The sequence below is a fragment of the Vulpes lagopus genome, chromosome 17 (genome assembly GCF_018345385.1).
Source record: "Vulpes lagopus strain Blue_001 chromosome 17, ASM1834538v1, whole genome shotgun sequence".
Taxonomy (NCBI): domain Eukaryota; kingdom Metazoa; phylum Chordata; class Mammalia; order Carnivora; family Canidae; genus Vulpes; species Vulpes lagopus.
In genome coordinates this window covers 21,580,585-21,594,709 of record NC_054840.1, presented here as the reverse complement: position 1 = coordinate 21,594,709, position 14,125 = coordinate 21,580,585, and the positions used below count along the sequence as shown (strand labels likewise).

General features: G+C 47.2%; 1 protein-coding gene across 22 annotated transcripts in view; it reads left to right on the top strand.

The window, feature by feature from the left end:
- LOC121477519 (LIM domain containing preferred translocation partner in lipoma) overlaps positions 1 to 14,125 on the top strand; it is a 667,092-nt gene that overhangs the window by 47,310 nt on the left and 605,657 nt on the right. For 14 of the 22 annotated variants that reach the window (XM_041731917.1, XM_041731895.1, XM_041731914.1 and 11 more), the window contains exon 2: positions 1,287 to 1,410. The exons of 3 other annotated variants lie outside the window; for them this stretch is intronic. The gene's annotated coding sequence lies outside the window, so the exon portion shown is untranslated. Of the gene's footprint in view, positions 1 to 1,286; positions 1,411 to 5,165; positions 5,496 to 14,125 lie in introns of those variants that run through there. 5 more of the 22 variants (XM_041731912.1, XM_041731906.1, XM_041731909.1 and 2 more) reach the window with 4 other exon arrangements.

The window sequence follows — 14,125 nt, the reverse complement described above, 5'->3', positions numbered from 1 at the left end:
TGTCCTTCACCTTGGCTGTGTCTCCTCTTCAGACCTGGGGAACCTCACTGAGATTAGTTCCATTTCTGTGAAGAATAGAATGGAAATGACAGCGTTGTCACTTCCTTGGCCCAGTCTTCAAAGACATGGCCTCACTGACTACCTGTGACTATTGGAGTGTTCATTGTATGCACAGTGCTGAGAAGAACGCAGGCAAGGTTCCTGACTCCAGGGGTCTTCTGGGGAGAGAGAAGCAAATAAGGAATACGGTCAACTGTTTTTGTAGGGTTATGCTTGTGATACATATGATTGTTATCTGTGATAGCTATGTGAGGATGACTTCATCTCCTAGAAATGGGATAGGGAGAGTCTAATAAAGAAAGTTAGAAGTTGGAGAGTGCGTTGTAGAATTGCAGGGGATTGAGTTTGCACTGGGAGTTAGTTAATCCTGGCCTTTCCCACTTACCGTCTCTGGAACTTGCACAGTTTGCTTTTTCTTCAAGCCTTTACTTCGTCATCTGTATAATGGATGAGATGGCCTCGGTCACAGGGCGGTGGATGGATGGGATTAAATGGAATGATGGTTGCATCCTGCTCAGTACAGTGCTCAGCACAGTGTTTATTCACTCATTAAATTATAGTTGTTGTTGCTGTTATGATTATTTGCCAGTGAGGAGTCAAAGAGACCATTTTTGAAAACCTGATCAGTGCTTTGCTTCTCACAAAAGCTCTCTGTTTTCAGGAACAGAAGCGATCTCATCACCTTAGGCTACAGTAGTTATTTGGCGTCAGTTTCCCTGGCTGAGTCTCCTGTTTTTGCCTCCGCTCATCTGCCCAGCTCTCCCACTGGTGGCCTACACACATAGGCTGGTCACTCGACATAGCTCTTCATTGGCTGGGCTCAGACCCTTCCTTTTGCCTGAAATTGTTCTTTGTCACTGTCCCTGTTCCACCCTCTTATAATACCTAGCCTGGAGGTCAGTGCCTCCCACTGAGGGTACCCTGCTGCAGTCTGAACTTCCGGAGTTGGCCACCTCTTGTCCCATGTTGCAGTCGTGTCTGTATCTCAGAGCCCCTTGCTGCGCCATCCCTGGGAATGCGGGCCCACACTCTTGATAGGTACTCACACATTTCTGTGATAAATTAATTTAGTGCCTTTCGCCAATGTGAAACACAAGGAAGCGGATGATAAAATGCAAACCTGAAAACAATCATCGCAGAGCTGCGTGCTCATCAGCCTTGGGAATGGATTTCTGGGGAAGGTCTGACCCCTCCACAAATGACATTGATAACTTGGATCTTTGCAGAAATTGAAGAGAATCCTGATGACTAGCGTGTTGGGAGAGGCCTGAAGGAAGCCAGACCAGTGACTGCACTCTCAGAGCTTCTTGGGTACCCTCCGCTCCCAGGTGATCTGCAGCTGGACCTCTGGTATGCAAATGGACCTCTCTGGGGCCTGGGATGCATGAATTCCAGGTTGAGCCTCAGAGAGCTGTGCTGGGACATTTAATAGGTTGCTGATTTCTATCTTTTTGGTATCTGCAACTTGAAATATCCCGTGCCCTTGGTTGGTTCATGCTTGGGAGCTTCCTTAGTGCTCTCTGGTAAATAGCTCATTACTGTATGTTATTTCCCCATGGGCTTATTGCAGAAAGACTGGAGCCTGTGTTTCTAACAACTTCTCCAAGGAGTATATCACAGGGCATGTTTCCGGAACTGAGAATCTCGGGGGGTCTTTCCTACGTCCCTCTCTATTACCTCTCTTTGGGTTGGCATTCTCCTGTCGCTGAAAAGGGAGCCTTGTCTTGAGCAGTCAGTCCTGTAGACACATGTGACTTGGCGGCTGAAAATCTGACAGTGGATGCTGGGCTTCAGCTGCCAGTGAGAGGCATCGAGACAGAACCCTGTGGAACATCAAATCATTTCCCTTTCATTCCCAGAGCCTTAATGTTTCTTTGTCTTGAGAATGACCTCACTGCTTTTTTGTATTTGTAATGGAATGCACAGTCATTTACCAGTAATCACACAATAATCCCTTACACTTTTGGACCGCCTTCCCGTTTTCCAGAGGGTTTTAACTCTCATTATCTCATTTGATCCTCATAACTGCTCTGAGAGGAGACAGAAAGGCTATTTAAATCTCTAATTTTCAGGTGTAGAAACTGAGGTTTAGAAAAGTTAAACAGTTGGCCAGAGGTCACACGGTTAGTATGCAGCCGAGTTGGAACTGGAATCCCAAGTAGTCTAACTTCTAAACCAGTGTTTCTTTTATTACTTACTGGTGGGGTGACCTTGGGAATATACTTAAGCTCTCTGAGCCTTCTCTTTCCTGTCATGAAATTGGGTATCATACTCCCAGTGGAGGTGCCAGTAGGGATTAAAGGAGACTGTCTGGGAAAGCATTCGTTACCAGGTAAAGCGTGCTGCTAACATGAGGCATCACTGCTGCATGTACCTTGGATCCAAATCGTGCCATCAGAACATCCTTCCCTCCCCTGCCATTTTGTAAAGACAATGGTGTCCAGAATGGTGCCCGAGTGTCAAGGATCATGAGCTCCCAGCCCTGTGGCCAGCAAGCTGGCCCTGCCATCCTGCCTGCAGGCTACTTTGTTATTCTGAGAGCTCTTTTTTAAAAAATTTTTTTCTTTTTCTTTTTTTTTATTTTTATAAATTTATTTTTTATTGGTGTTCAATTTGCCAACATATAGAATAACACCCAGTGCTCATCCCGTCAAGTGCCCACCTCAGTGCCCGTCACCCAGTCACCCCCACCCCCCACCTACCTCCCCTTCCACCACCCCCGGTTCTTTTCCCAGAGTTAGTATTCTGAGAGCTCTTGAGCTGGCAAAGCCCTTTTTTCCTGCAGAACTCTCTCTTAATGTTCCTTGGAACAACCTTGTATGTTGGAGACAGTTTTAGGTCTGGCAGGACAGGGAAGCAGGACTGGGGAGCTGGGAATGGGATCTGTGTCCCTGAGCTTCATGCACAAAGGGTGGGAATGTGGTATGGGGAGGGGTAAAGGGGGCCAAAGAATGGGTCTCAAAGGTCTTTCTCCTTAAGCCTCAGTGGCTGGGATTTAATAGGGAACTTCTTAGGAGTCCACGGGGCCAGCGGTCTATGTGCAGAATGGGTTGCTTAGTAGTAACACTTCCTGGAAAAACCCCAAACGATGGATTTCAAGTTGGCAACAAAATGCTTTGGGAGTTAGCGGTGCGATAGGGTCAGGAAACGGCCAGCATGCCCGAGGGTTGACATCTTGGCAGCTTCGTACATACTCACCTACAGAAATCCATACTCTATACTCACGTACAGAAATTCCAAGCCAGTGAAACACATATAGGTTGTTCATATGGTTGGAAGAGGCAGAGTGAGGGACAGGAGGTTGAAAGCCAGGAGCCAGATTTTGTTTCCATATAAGGAAGGACTTTCCTTTGGAAAGATGCAATTGGCAGAGTAGGAGATAACGATCATCACCTCCCTGGAGACTTCAGGGACACCATGGAAGGGCTTATAACCAAGGAGGCATTGGGTTTGGTGGCATTTATGGTCTTCTGTCCTTTCAAGATCCCAGAGCCAATGGCTTTCAGTGGTCAAGAGGATGAGAGGCACACATACATTAGGGAATGCAAGGCCCCTTTGTGGATATGGAAACTGGTCTCCAAATGCTATTTTGCAAAGTGGAGGGCAAATAGAACCTCTTCTTTCTTGGTTTTCATACCTATCCTTATAGTCTGCTTACTCTTTGGTTTTCAGAGTTTCCAGGCCATTCTGTGGGCAGCTATTTTCCATGGAATGTCTTTTTCCTCTGCTGATATGTTCCTGTTGGAGTATTGGAAAGGACTCTGAGCTCCTGACGGGATGGCAGTCTTTCTGCAGAACCACCAAGTCACATGTCTCCGTGTCTAGTCAGTTATAACAGAGGACCAGCCCTTTACCCTCTTCAGACCTGCCTCTGGAACCTCTTGGGAGTATTGCAGTGGCAGGAATTCTGTACTGAGTTCTGATTCTGGCATGTTGTGGAAGGTTCTTTGACCCTGTTTCCCTGCTTCATTTAATGGCCACTTACATTCGTGTTCGTTTCGTAAACATGCAATAAACGAGACATGTTTTCTGTTTTGCAGGTATTTATGGCATGCTTGCAAAAATATAAAGCAAGTAATCAGGATAAATGTGTCATGCCTGTTTGGGCGGACCAAGCAGAAGCTGCTTTTAGAGCACATAGTTGGACAGTTTCGGGCTGTCTACCTAGTTTGTAGATGACAGACTATAAGCTACAAGAGGAGAGCTGATTTCTCCAAAATCTAAAGGAGTGGCTCACCTGGGCTTAGGGCTTGGGTGCCCTGGCTCCCTGAGCAGTGCTGTTTACTGCTTGAAGATTCCCTGGGCATGAAAACGAGCAGCCTCGTGCAGGCCAGGGATTCTGAAAAATGGCTCACGTGACCTAGAAAAAGCCTTTACAGCCAACAGTAGAACAAGATCACTGTAAGAAGTAGAACCACTGGGAAGCCGAGACACGGATTGCCTTCTCTGAGCAGACCCCTCCTCCCCAGCACCCCATCTCCCTCCTTTCCCTTTCGCTAGAAGTCATTGTAGACCAGATTCATTCCTGACTGACTTTACTGGTCCAGTTGAGTTATCAAACACTTCTCGGGACGTTCTGATTAGAAGTAATCTTACAAATTAAATTGGGCATTCAACCCTCCTCCTCCCACCCCAGCAATGTTCTCCTGAAAGTCTGGTTTTATTCTGGGGTTTCCCTCCTGGTGTCTGTCCTGTGAATAACTCATGGAAAATGAAGTTCCCAGGAGGATTCTTGGCCCAAGGGAGTCAGGGTGTCAAGGGTGGGGATTGTTTTGGGGCTCGTCTGCCATCAGAAGAACCGTGGACTGGATCCTAGGTGGCCTCTTCAGGTACATCTCTGCCCCCCCCCCCCCCGCCCCCCGATGCCACTCCCTTCCTCTGAATTAATAGATTGACTCCATAAATGTCATTGCATTCTAGATGGTCCCATTCCTCAGGTGCACTTAAAGCCTTTCAAACCAGTCCCTTCCTTGTTTGGGCTGGGGAGCCTTTTTCCTGTGACAGGACAGCCTATGGAGCCGTTGAGACTCTACTTCTTTCGGGGTTAATCATTTACTTGGAGTAAGGAATTGTCATAAGTGGGGGCATGTTCCTCAAGTGCCAGAGGAGAGAAGGGTGATTTTTCTGACATCCTCTAGCCTGCTTCTCCATATATGGAAATGTTTACCCACCACACTGATCTATTGGAAGGGAAGGAGGTGACTCAGGGTTTAGGCAAAGCAGGATTTGAATTCTTGTTTCCAGAAACAAAGTGGCCCCCGTCCCCCCACCCCCCACCCCCGTCCCCTCCATTCCTTTGCCCCTTGTTCTGGAAGCTGAAGAGAGAGTGTCTCAGTGCTGTTCAGCCTTGGGACACCTCCTTGCAGTGGGACTCAGGGTGTGTGAGAGGGAGTGAGGGCCAGCGGAGGGCCAGCTGCCTGTGGGGCCTGACTCGCGTGAGTACATCATTACTGATAGAGAGAATGGCATTTCTGCTCCGACCTGGGGCTCGCAGCCCTGAAGGCTTGCATGGCGATGGGTCATGTTGCTGGGAGCGCTGGCCACTTTAATTCGGGGTGTGGACAGCTGCTTTCCCAGGGGAGTGCTTCTCACAGTGGGATTTAGAGACGGACTCTGCCTGAGGGGAAATTCTATTTGTACGTTAAGAAAAAAATGAGACAGATATTTCCTCCCACCTGAGGCCTGGCCAGAGTTGGGTAGAAAGGTAATTTGGGAGTGTTGTTGCCTGTCTGATTGCTAGGGCTAGAGCCAGAAGCCAGAAGGATGTTTGTGGACGCTTGGGGAGGGACAGTTTTAGCTTGAAAAGCAGAGTTACGGTTGGCCTTAAGAGCATAAAATTATTGTTACATATGCAGCATTTGCACAGTCTCCTCAGCCTGGAATAGACACCCAGTGTGCAGGACGTTGTGTGGGCTGATGGACTGTTAGAGCTGGACGGAGCCTCAGAGGTGGCTGGGTTGGTCTGCCTCGGTGTGCAGCACGATGGTGAGCAGTGGAGGCCCAGGTAGCATGGCTAACTCGTCCTGTGGGTACAGGGCTGATTAGTTGGGATTAGAATCCTGGTCTTGTGGCTCTCGGATCCTTCCTCCTCCTCCTACACTTCAGCTGTCCCCGTAGGCAGAGGTGGAGAAAATGTGCCCATTTTGCAGATGAGGAAATTGGGACCGGGATGCCAGAGTGGCCCACACTTACTGATCTGACTGGTGAGACGGAGAGCTAGCACCTAGTTCTCCCAGTTCAGACCTCTTTCTATCATGTTCATGGGCTCAGACGCCTGAATTTGTTACTTGTAAAATTTTTCTTTTTTTTCCCTTTTTCGGTTTCTACTTACTTTTGTTCTGTTCCCTGTCATGCAAATGTTGTTTGAATGTGAGTTGCTGCCTTCTGATCGGCTTTGCTGCCTGTATCGTTTTCTTCCCTGGAAGGGGATGAGAGCTTGTCCAAGATGCAGAACTTAATAGTGGAGGCCCTTATTTCAATTTCTCTCAGGCGGTGGAAATTATGCACGGGCCTTGAAAGAAACTGAGTTGGGCTTTCCATCTTAGCTTCTATCCCTCTTCTTGAGGCTGCCAGAATTTGTGGGTGTCATTCCCATTGAAAGGTGAGCCGGACTCTGAAGGGATTTCATACACAGACACACAGACACACATAGATACACACAGATACACACTCATAGATAGACACAGACAGGCACATACAGACACACAGACACGTACAGACATAGACACTCGTAGACACAGACACACACACAGACACATGCAGATACATACTTGTAGACACACACACACACACACACTGCTAAACACATACACACACTTCTTTGCCTTCTTCGATACCATGGCAACTTTTCAGAGAGACTAAGAGGGCACCACCCTCTCTTACAGTCCACCCGATATCACGTGGCCATGAGCATTCTCTGTAGTCAGTTTGGTTTCTGGTAAACCTGGGGTTCCTGTTCTCCAACTGAGGGAAGATGGTGGAGATGTGTCTTGGGGAAGCACTTTCATGTCAGTGGCATTAGGTGACAGATCATAACAGTGCAAGAAAGTGCTCTGAGACCTATGTCTGTCTAGTGTTGAAGGGAGCGCAGCCAGCTCCTTAGGCTGCTCTGAAGCACCGGGGAAGCTCAGGACCCCTGGAACCTGCACACAGCATGTCGCCTGCTCCGTGACTATGATTGGGCTTCTTGGAAGCCCCGCTCACTGGTTGGGAGGAGGCTGCTTGAAGTAGGAAGGCTTGGGATGTTTCCTAGCTGTGGTGGGGACATGCAGGGTCTCCCTACGAGGTTAGGGCTGCTGGTGCTGGTGTGCATGCTGGTACTGTTAAGAAGGAGAACTGACATGAATTGATTGCTTTCTGGGTGCCAGGCAGTGGGCTTGATCTAAATCAGAGTTACTACTTGATCTAAATCACTGAGTCACCATTACTGCTACCTGTGAGTAGGTGCTAATTTTTTTTTTTTTTACTTTATTTTACATTTGGTAAGACACACGTAACATGCTGTGGCATGTGTCAGAATCATATATGTACACACCATAGTTTGTTGACCCACTTAGGAACTATTGTTGATCCTCTCCATTTTAGAGAGGAAGAGCCTGAGACTTTGAGGGGTTAAGTCACCCAGAGTCCCGCAGCTAGCAGTGAGCTAGGAGTTGAACCCAGGTAGTGTGACGTCAGAGCACATGGGGTCAGGAGGAAGCTGATATTTGGTTTTAGTTTGAAGAGTGGGACAGACTAGGGTGATTCTTAACTGGATGGTGTTAACTCCTCACACCTGGCTGTGACATGTCAGTAACCAGGTGTTCCAAAGGGCCACATGTACAGATTTCTGTCCATGTTCTGTCCGTCTCTGGAGCCATATGTGAAGCCCACCTCTGGAAAATGGTAGGAGATGTATGGCTCTTCTCGTTTATAATCTATGTCTCTTCCTTTCACCTTATTTTTCCATCTCCCTCCCCAGTTTCTTACTTGTAAAAAATCCGCAAACTATATGCGTCTTTGTTAGGTACTTCAGCTCCCTTATGGGATAAGATGGAACATATAAATTGGTGACATAATATTGGGTCTATGGAAGAGCTGGTCTGCAGAGCAGTGGATAGACACTGCAGATGTGATTTTCTGACCTGGCTATGTTGCTAACTCAGTGTTTCACTTGGGCGATGATGGGCCCCTTCTGGGCCTCATTTTTCCCACCTGGAAGATGGGCTGGTTGTCCACAATGGCACACATTCCATCTGTGCTGAGCCCACATGAGGCTTTCTACGTGATTGATCCTTCTATTCTCCTGGCACCCTGCAGGTGCTGTTATCCCCATTTTACCTGAGAAAGTAAGGTCTAGAGAAATGGGAAAACTTGCTTAAAGTCCTACAGTTCCTGAGTTGTGAGCATCAGGGATCCATATCTGACTCCAAAGCCTAGACGTTGTCCATAGTGCCGGGCAACTTGCCCTTTAGCGATCTGTACAGTTTCTTTCACTGGTGACATGTATTCATCTAATTTTATTAAATGTTTATTGGATTCCCACTTAGGTGCTTCATACTGTTCTGGGCACTGATCCAGCACCGGGTTTGGAGTGAAGAAAAAGACAGATAGAACAATGATTCCTTGAAGCTTACATTCTAGTAGAGGTGTGTGGAGGAGGCAGGTAATAAATGAACACGTAAATAGGGAATGATAAGTAACACTTAGGAAGATTCACATGGGGCACTCAGACGGTGAGTGAATGCGGGAAGGGATCTGGGAGGTGATATTTTAGCTGAGATCTGAATGACGAGGAGCCAGCCATGCAAAAATCAGAGGGGAGAACCATGTAGAGGTGCAGGGGCCACTGTCAATGCCAAGGCTGTGGAGTGAGAATGAGTTTGTGCTTGAGGAACAGATGGAGGTCAGAGTGCTCAGAGGTCGTGGGCTGCAGAGGGAAGAAAAGCATGGTAGGAGGGCAGGGCAAGGGCTGCTGGGTGTAAGTAAGCTGGAGGAGGGGCTTGACCCGAGTGTAGGGGTGATGGGAAGCATCTGAGTGTTTGACAAGCATCATTCTGCCTGGATTGCAAGTTGGGGAGGCAAGGGTAGAAGCAAGGAAGTTAGGAGACCCTTGCTAGAATCAGGTGGGAGGTGGTGGTAGCTTTGATTAGGGCAGTAGAAGTGGGGCCAGAGAGAAGCGACTTGGTTTTGGAGAGATTGTATACAGGAAGTCAAGTATAGTTTCCTTCAGAGAAGCATCAAGGTCAATGGGCAGGTATCTGGGAGACCCTGATGGAGGTGACAATATGTAGTGGGGGTGCATGGACTTGCAGCTGATTCAGACTAAGGAGCCTGTGTGCTCCCCACTTCAGTTTCTAACGAACTTCTGGCCAGGGAACAGAGGGCAGTGGCTTCCTGCCTCTGACTTCCTGGCTGAGAGCTGCTGGAACGCCCCAAAATAAGCCCTGAAGAACGTGCCGCTTCCTCTGCTCTCCCTGGGTATTTGTATAAAACATTCTTTCCCACCAAGCATACAGAACATTCAGAGTGATGTTGATTTTGTGGGCCACATTTAACATATTGTTTCTCCTTGATATGTTGTAGGGATTCCTTCCTCCTGCAGATTCTCTGGTGAGGAGCCTTCAACCACCCTGTAAGATGGCTCTGGAAGGTTCAGTGGGAGCCCAGAAGAGCTGGGACTTGAGAACGCTGGTCCAGGGGTACCTCCTAGACCTCCTCTTTCATTTATGTTTGATTTCACGCCTCCTGGCCCTTGCCTTCCCCTCTATAATTCTTTCTAATGTGCTGGACTTTCCTGTAAACCCTCCATTTTTCAGTGGCATGGAGAAACTGGTGTCATAGAAGTTAGATAATTTGGGGGTGCCTGGATGGCTCAGTAGGTTGGGCATCCGACTTTTTTTTTAAAGGATTTTATTTATTTATTAATGAGAGACACAGAAAGAGAGAGGCAGAGACACAGGCAGAGGGAGAAGCAGGCCCCATGCAGGGAGCCCGATGTGGGACTCAATCCCTGGTCTCCAAGATCAGGCCCTGGGCTGAAGGCGGCGCTAAACCGCTTAACCACCAGGGGTGCCTGGGCATCCAACTCTTGGTTTTGGCTTAGGTCTTGATCCTAAGGTTCATGTCAGGCTCTACGCTCAGTGCTACTGCTTCACATTTTCTCTCCCTACCCCGCTGTCTCCCCACCTGCCACATGTATGTTCTCTCTCTCTCAAAACAAATAATAAATAAATAAAAAAAAGAAGTCAGATGATTTGGTCAATGTGAGGCTGTGTCTGAGTCAGGCTGGAATCTAAGATTCCTAACTGAGCCTTGTGCTTCCTCACCACCAGGCCGAAGTGACTTTGCATGGAACCTCGTGCCTCTGGATATCTCATGTCAGTCTTTCTCATTCATTCATACATTCATTCATTCATTCATTCGAGACACAAAGAGAGAGAGGCAGAGACATAGACAGAGGGAGAAGCAGGCTCCCTCTGGGGAGCCCGATATGGGACTCGATCTCAGGACACCGGGATTATGACCTGAGCTGAAAGCATATGCTCAACCACTGAGCCACCCAGGCGCCCTCTCATGCCAGTCTTACACTCTACTGGCCCTGAGCCTGGGGATGCTCAGAGATCATAATCTAAACCTAAAATTCACTCCTGAGGCTTCTTCACACACTTCTCTTCAAATGTTTTGCAGACTCTATTACCATTTTTTTTTAAAAACTCTTGAACATTATCTCTTAAAAACAGTTTTGTTTTTGCTCATTTGAATTTCTTTTAAAATTTCTTTCATATTACCCATTCATTTAGTCAACAAACATTTATTGAGTTCTTACTGTATGCCAGGCATTGTGCTAGGTGCTGGGGATTGATTCAAAGATAATTTGGAGGCGTATGGAAGGGGAGTGCATAATTACAGCACAGTGAGATAAGTGCTATAATAGAGGGATATGTAAAGAGCTAGAAATAGCACCATGAATAACATCTCCGAACAAATTGCCTTCTTTTTTCCTTTTGGATTATTCCCTTATGTATATTGCCCAAAGTGGGATTACTGGGTCATTTAAAAGATGAAAACAATTTGGCACAAAAAGATGTAATGACTTGCCTGGGGAATACAGATCAATTTTCAACAGGGGGAAAATTGTTGACAACTCCAGATTTAGATACTTCACCAGGAGGATTGCGCCGTTTTTATACCACCCCTATCATCATGGTGGCTTTCAGGGGGAGTACCTATTCTCAACATGTCAGGCTGCATGTAGAAACACATAACCTTATATTTAATCTCAGAAATTAATTGTTAATTCTCACCAGAACCTAGCTATATAAGTATGATTGTTCCCATTTTACAATTGAAGACATTTAATTTCATTAAAAGGAAGTGACTTGCTCAGGGTTCCATAGTTCATTTGTGGAGAATCCAAGAATCAAGTTTAGATTTTCTCATAGGACCCCTGTCCTGTTCTCCATGTTCTGTTCACCAGGCAGGGTACTTGTGCTCCAGCCAGGGCCTGGAATTCATTTAATGACCTGTAGGGACTCTTTGCAAGAAGGTCAGAATCTACAAAAGAGGTACAGAAGTTGTAACCTTCCAAAGTCCAGTGTTCCTCTGTGCATCGATCGGAAGACCCTAAAGGTCCATTATTCCTGACCCTGGCCCAGATCCCGGAAGGCTAGTGTGTGTGGCGTTAGCACTAAAGCACAGAATCCCAAGTAGGCTGAAACCTTGCCACAGTTCTGTTTGAAACATTTATTATTTTCCTAGTATATTCAGCTGTATGTACCTGAATGTAAATTTATTGATTTTTGCCATTGAGGAGTAAAAACTCCCGCCCGCAGTATCCAGCTCATCATAGCTAGACATAATGCCTGCCCGTTGTGAATTTCCTTGAGGCTTTGGCTCACTCATCCCTAAGACAGCCACGTTCCCTGCCATTTTCCAGACATAGCCTGCTTTTTCTCACCTTCATGCTTTAGCTCATGCTCTTCCCTTAGCCTAAGGTGACCTCTCCCATCTTCATCCAGAGAACTTTTGGTCCCCCTCTGCACTTCTGCACAGATGCCACCTTCTCACTGAGGTGACCTCTGATCACCATCCACTCTCCACCATCCACACTGCCTCACACCAGAAAGGATCTCTCTATTCTCTCTTCTGCTAACTCACACCACAGTGGGCTGTGGGGCAAGAGAGTATAACTTTGTGGTGTTGATGAGCATGAGAGCTTCATTGGCCATGACACTGCTAGATGTGTGATCCATCAGGTCAGTGAATCTGCTTGAGCCTGAGGCTCCTCATCCATCAAATGGGTATAAATAATCACACCAAGTCACAGCACTTTTGTGAGGATTTGTACTGTTATCTTTGCTTCTTCTCTGGTTACACACCATTTCCTACTTTATGTCTTGTCTCTCCTTCCAGAGTGGGAGCTCCTTTAAGGGCAGGAAGGGAAAAATGTCTTGCCTGTGCCTTTAACAAATGGGACCTGCCACAATGACTTCTTTAAGGGACAGATTCCATATGGCCTGACTGGTGTCATCAGTGCGAGCTCATTACTAGTTGGAAGCTCCAGTCACATGGTGCCAGGCCTGCCCAGGAGCACTGTGATAGAGAGCTTCGGGCACACACAGTGTGTGCTGGATAGGCCTCTGGCTCTTGCTTGGTAACAGGAAAGAGGCAGGAGCCTATGTGCAGCCTGTGTTCTGATTCATCAAGTTGGGTAGTGCTGGCATTTCGCTGAAGACAGTGGAAATCCTGCTTGGAATAGTAGTCTTGGTTTCTTCTCTGGGTCTTTCATGGGTGGGAACTTCAGAATACCATGGAAGTGTGGGTTTGGGGCACCACTGAGAGCTACCTCCTCCTCTGACTTCTCTGTGGGCCACGGAGAAGGGGTCCCTTCAGAGGAGGAAGCTGTCCTTTAGACACCCCTATCCCCTGCCTGTGCTTAGAAACTGACCATGGGAGGGGATTCAGTTCTTGAAGGCGTAGCTCTGCCATTTAACTTTCTCTTAAATCGTTTCCCAAAATGTAGTAGCCATGAGTCTCAAGATCCAAGTGTTTTAGCCTGGCACACAAGGTCCTTCATGTCTTGGCCGCAGCATTCCTTTCCAGCCTTGTCTCCCACCACATCCCTCTGTGCTCTGCCTCTGGCCTCACCAGATTAGTCACTTTCCCTAAGAATACCCTGAACTCCTCCTTATGGCCTTTAGAGCACATCGTGTTCCCTGGGCCTATTTTCCTTCTCCTCATTCATGGAAATCCTCTTGGGTGTTCAGGCTAGGTTGAGAAGTCATCTGCAGAGAGAGCTCTTTCAGACTCTCAGAACCACATTGAACATACTTGTGCTTTGCACACTCTTCATCCTGTCTTATGTATTTGAGCGTGTCCCCGGTGAGCCTGTGAGCTCTTTGAGAGTCAAGTCTGACTCAGCACCTCCACCTGCTAGGTCCATACACTGTGCCTTATTAAGGACAGGAGGTGCTAGCAAATGTCTGTTTTGAGCACCTGCGAATGCAGGGCACATGACATCGTGTCAGCTAACAGTTGCGCCAGAGGGGGTGTTGAGAAGCTCATTCTAGGGTTACCCGCGGTTTGTTTGATCATGAGCCCAGCCACTGGAATTCTGTTGAATTGGCCTGATATCAGCTCCCTGTTACCCTTTCTCAGGCCTGCTTCCCACATACCCAACAGATGTCTGCTTGGTGCCAGGGCTTGGAGTTTTTTATTTCACTTAAGAACATCGAGCAAGGTGGAAGTCAGGGAGGATTCTGTTTCTAATGTGAACATTTTTTAGTTTGAAAGTTCAGGCTTTGTTTTTTACCCCAGAGCTCCTTAAAATGTAAAAATAGTGGAAGAGTTTTTTCATATTTTCTGCCCTTAGCAGAACAGCTGTCCAGAGTATAGTTGTAACTGCAATGTAATAAAACCTGGGTTGTAGAGCTTGGTGTTGAGGACTTGGGTTCAGGTTTTGGCTTTATTGTTTGTCATCACCCAAATCCCAGGCAGTGGCCTGACCTCTCTGACCTTCCGTTTCTTCAGTGGACAATTGGGAAATTGTTCTTATTATAGGGTTGATGGAAAGTTTAAATGAGCT